The 5,507-nt window shown below is 34.2% G+C and overlaps 1 long non-coding RNA gene across 2 annotated transcripts; it reads right to left on the bottom strand.

Annotated features, from left to right (window-relative positions):
• Positions 1–1,188: 1,188 nt before the first annotated feature.
• LOC131236872 (uncharacterized) lies at positions 1,189–3,517 on the bottom strand. 2 transcript variants are annotated; one of them, XR_009166934.1, is made up of 2 exons: positions 3,170–3,517; positions 1,189–1,568 (listed from the first exon to the last, which is right to left on the bottom strand). It is a non-coding gene; the product is annotated as an uncharacterized LOC131236872 (long non-coding RNA). The 2 variants fall into 2 exon arrangements; XR_009166933.1 differs by lacking the exon at positions 1,189–1,568 and adding an exon at positions 2,587–3,028.
• Positions 3,518–5,507: the final 1,990 nt, after the last annotated feature.

Here is a 5,507-nt window from a genome sequence, read left to right as displayed (position 1 = left end):
TTATTTGATTGTGCTACCTATAAAGATTTAAATAATAGGTGTGGGCTTCCTAAGCATAGACTCATTTCTGTCTAATTCTTTTATGTCGAATCTCTTTCTTTTGCACTATTCCTAACAGGAGAGACATTCACCATTGATTCTTATTGGGCCCACCATGATGATTATATGAAATCCACTCCAACCATTAGATAACACACCCAAATTCAGGCTTGGCCCTCAAAATGCAGGCGCATCTTTAATTCAGGTGGGCCAATTTAAGGAACAATTTGAAAGGTGAGCATTGCTGTATACACTTTCTAATCTTGTGGTCTACATGAATCACCGTTGGAGCTGATTTTAGGACTTGGGCCTAACAAAGGGTGATGCACCTAGCGAATAGGGTTGATTTCACATAAACATTACAATAAGCCCACCAGAGCTGCATGGCTTCAAGGGTTCACAATGTTTCCTTGAACTCCATCCACAGTTTCTATGAACAACCGACTAGATATAGTGGCAATGTGGCATGGTTTTAACAAAATTATTCACAGTAGAGTTTCTTCTCAAGCAATTCATCACTCATGCCCAGGAAAACTTCATAATTGCACAAAAGCCCTTGTCAACTAATCACATGAACCATTTGTATATGCGGCATATGGACAGCCAAACATTTTTCTCTAAATGATCATACACGTGTGGCTTGGCTGATGAATAATTAGCCTACCGTTAGAGCTGGGATCCCACATACATGTGCTGATTTGGCAAGTATGCGCTATGAGTTCCTGACTGAGCAGTGGTGATTCCATATTGCGGGGATCATTTGTTGAAAATATTTTTAAGGCAGAAAAAAGGTTAATTCTAACTTTCAACATGCCAGAGAACCACATAAAGATAATCATTGATAAATCTAATAAAATAATCAAATTCCACATAAAAATGCTTCTAACCATGCTACCAAAAATCAAATTTATCAACTAAACTCAATGTCACCACTCAATAACAAGAAAAATATCGTTGTTCCCTATTTCCAGAATTAATTCAATCAAGTTGAAAAGCCAAAACGTCACAAATTCCGCTGCATAAATTAATGGCCTTAGGCAGAGTAGGCACGTATCCATTGAGCTCCCACGATATTTAGGCTCCCACGATATTTAGGCCAACATTATAAAAAAAGATATACTGCATCTGAGATGAAACACACTGAAGATCTCGGATAATGAATCACTAGTGTCCATCATCAAGAGAAGATGTGCAATCTTATCAGCTGACCTGATTGATTGAAGATTCAGCAATACACAAACAAATACATTCATTACTTTCTGGCCTATTTTTCCAAAAATCAAAGACAGCCCACAATTCTTCAGCATTTTCCCTCTTTCACAAACCCGAGATTGTCAACAACGTGCACTCCTTTCCATTCATCTGTGTGTGCGCGCTTGTACATCTGTGCAATACTTACATTTGCCCTCAACTAGACTCCGAAGAGTATTTAGACTTCCATCTTCAACCAAAAGATGCTAGAGATCATCACGTTTATGCATCTTGTGCAATACTTACATTTTCCCTTAATTCAATTCCTAATATTTGGACTTCCATCATCAAACAAAAGATGATAGATTTCATTAGTAGAAACTGACAAATTTTACTGTGGTACTATTTCAGCAAGCACTGACTGAGCCCACAAATTAAAGAGTAAAAGGAACAATCAAAAGTGAGATTCAACTATCAATTAAATGAAGCAGAACAAATTCATAGCAGTAAAACATTAAGTTTCAGTAGATAAAGATTTGGTGTGTGTCTAGGGGGAGGGTGTTTGAAGATTATAGTTGAAGATTGTGGTCGTTGATTTTGAAGATTCTCTGAAGATTTTGGTGATGATTTTCTGGATCTACTTTTTCAAATTTTAGGCCATTACAATTTGGCCAAATGTTTATAGATAGAGATGTTGCTACCAAGCATCTTATAACAGATATATTACATTGAATTGATACCTATGTAAGAGTGACAAAATCCTAATTAAATATTCATAGTGATTCTGTGCCTTTTAGAGTCTATAAAGGGATTGATCTATCATTTATCTTTAAATAATAAAAAAAGGGAATGGTCTAGGAGGTAGAAGGCACTTAGATTTTCCGAGTACCATAAACAATGAGCTCGAATTAGGAAAAGAATTTCATTTTCAATAAACTGTTTATCGTTATCTATTCAAATACATCCTGTTCTTTGACCGTTGTAGTGATAAAGGAATTTAAATCTCATTGATTCAATAAACTTAGTGCATCAACTTAGATTTGTGCAGAGCAAGTCCACATACTTATCTTTTCATTTATCATCTTTATGCTTCATATATGGTACAAAGAATTCAGCTTCTGCAATTGGACCTTTGATCCTATCCTTTGAAAAAAAAAAACAAAAAAGAAAACCTAGACCTTTGATCATGTTTGCATTACAGATCCCAAGGACAAGGGTTCAGCCAAAGATCTATGGCAGATATGAAATGTCCTTGGAACTATTAACATTCAACAAACCATGCAATGGGCCAAATCACGCATAGTAAAATGTCAAAATTGAACCAACATGATACATCTAATGCAAAAGAAAAGGAAAGAAAGTAAAGGCAAATTTTTCATAAATTTCAAATTAATACCCAAAAACAATCAACAAACTAAATCATACAAATCCCTAAACATCCATGGAAACCAAATCAAAGCTACCAAATTTCTCATAAGATGGTAGAAAACCCTAATTTTTACCAGTAGACATAAATCAAAAGAAAAACCTTATAATATAACCATTGAGTAGATCCAGATCTAAAAAGCAAACAGCTTAAAAATAATAATAATAAATAAATAAATAAACACTAACCAGGCCTAATCTACAGCTTTAGAATCTGAATTTTATAGCCAACACCAGAATTCCTAAATTTCCAAACATGTCCATTTCCCTTCAACTCGAAACATCTAGCTCCGGATCTAAGCCATTAAAAATCCCAATTTAGAGCTATTCCAAACTCCCTCTCCCAACAAATCAAAAATCTGCCGAAAACAACCTGAATAAAGTTCCTAAAAATTGAATTTCTCGTAAAACCCATACGAATCGCTAGCCCAGTTACAACCCAGATGCAAAAATTCATGGAAATAAAGAAGCAAACATAAACTACAAGAAGAGGGGATTGGATATTGAATCATACCTCAAGTAGCAAAGATCACGAATCCTACCTCCGTAATTGACGAGCGTCGGCATGGATGCAACCTAGGAAACCCTTGAGATCCGAATCCGCCCTACCTCCCACCAAAAACCTCTCGATCGAGAGCAAAAACCAGCAAAATAAGGAGAAAAGGTTGAACTAGATCCAGATATCCTCAAGCTTCTGAATGCATCACAGGAATAGAACACCCTCGCTCATCACAAGAAACCCTGGAAGGCGGGAGAGAGAGAGAGAGAGAGAGAGAGAGAGAGAGAGAGATGGTCAAATGAGGGGGTGAGGGTTTTTTTGAACCCTTTGCCGGTAGTCGATTTTAGTTGCCGCTGGCAAAGGCAAAGGCAGAAATTACCTCGGGGTAGGATTGTACGTTGAGCCGAGTCGAGGTGAGTCGAGGTGGGCCAAGCACGGGCAGCGGGGTTTGGGTCAAGGAAAGGTAGGAAAAGAGATAGGAAAGGAAAAGGGACGGCATATATATATATATATATATATATATATATATATATATATATATATATATATATATATATATATATATGTTGTTACTGTATACAATTTTAAAAGTTTATACAATTTAAGACTCTATTAATATTTACTGTACAGATTATCTTATCATGTATAGATGCTGAATATTAGGAATCAGTTAGATTCCGTGTATAACATATACTTCTGTGTATAGATGGAATTTGAATATATAATGAAGTGGTTGAACTGACAGAGGAGTTTTTTCTCAAAATTTCTCTATGTATTCTCTATTTTGACATGGTATCAAGAGCAAGGTTTGAAAATCTTGCCTGTTTTTGAATTTTTTTCTTTCTCAGGGTGGTTCCGGTGTTAATTTCAGAGCTGCTGTTGATATTTTATGGTTCTTAGGTTTCTGTCGGCATTAAAAGTGGGTGTTTTTGGTTCAGTTCTTGCTGTTGGCACCATCGGTTGCGTTTTCCAATTCTGGGCTCTTGTTTTTCGGTTGGTTGTGTATAGCATATGCTTCCGTGTATAGATGAAATTTGAATATATAATGAAAGTGGTTAAACTGACAGAGACAGTTTTTTCTCTAAATTTATCTATGTATTATCTATTTTGACATAAATAATATTCAAGTTGAGTCGAGTCGAGCTGCGTTATGCTCAAACTCAGCTCGTTTTCCAAATTTCTTTATGTATTCTCTATTTTGACATATATAATATTCAAGTTGAGTCGAGTCGAGCTGCGTTATGCTCAAACTCAGCTCGTTTTTAAATCGAGATGGGTTGTATGAAACTTGACTCGTCCCAAGTCAAGTTAATCCGAGCGAACTTGAGCCGAGCCGAGCGAGCTTTTCGAGCTAACTTAACTCATGTACAACCCTACATTGGGGCGATTGTTTTTAATGTTTAAAATATATTGCGTCATGTATCATATCCTTGGGATATGTTGTTTGTTTTGAGTAATTTATCGCACTTTTTGAGAAATATGGAGAAACATTGAGAAACTAGTTGAATTTTTCAAAGAAAGTTCAGGTATTGCTTGTATTGAGTAATTTATCATACTATTATAGAAACATAGAGAAACATTGAGAAAATGGTTAAATTTTTCAATGAAACTTCGGGTATTGTTAAAAATGACCTTAATACACACTTTTAAATCTTAACATTTTTTTTATAAAAAGAGAATGCACATAAGAGGTCTCTTTTGTACACGATCCTAAGTCGTCATGTGTTGTTTGACTGAACTAATGTAATTATATTCAAATTGAATGCATAATATTTAGAGTGTATACAATGATCATTTCATCAAACACTCCTAAATATTGTGAAATTAGTCTCAATTGATAGTTGGTTAAAGAGAATTTAAAAAAAAAAAAATTAATTTTTAATTAAAAAGTAATTTTTATTTTTTGAAAATTGATAAAGACTTAACAAATTAGTTTATCAACTCTCATACATACTTGATTTCAGGTTTGAAGTGCAATATTGTAAGCAATTTGAAAGAAATTGGAGAATTTTTGAATTTTTTTCAAATCAGACCACCTACACTCAAATTTTGAGATTAAAGTATATGTGAAGATTATTTCATCAAATACTCTTAAATATTTCAAAATTAATCTCAATTGATAACTGGTTGAAGGAAAATTTCAAAAAAAAAATAAAAATGAAGAACATGAAAAATTAATGTATATCGAAATCAAAGTTCCAACTTCATGATTTTACATACAAAACATGGAGAACTAATGGATTTGCAACCATTGGACATTAATTTAACATAATTTCAACAACAACAAAAAAGTTGAGATTTGAAAATGCTCTCCAAATCGAATATGTGTGATATATCGACACTAACTGTACAT

Source organism: Magnolia sinica, chromosome 2, assembly GCF_029962835.1.
Source record: "Magnolia sinica isolate HGM2019 chromosome 2, MsV1, whole genome shotgun sequence".
Lineage (NCBI taxonomy): Eukaryota > Viridiplantae > Streptophyta > Magnoliopsida > Magnoliales > Magnoliaceae > Magnolia > Magnolia sinica.
This window is presented reverse-complemented; position numbering and strand designations above follow the sequence as displayed.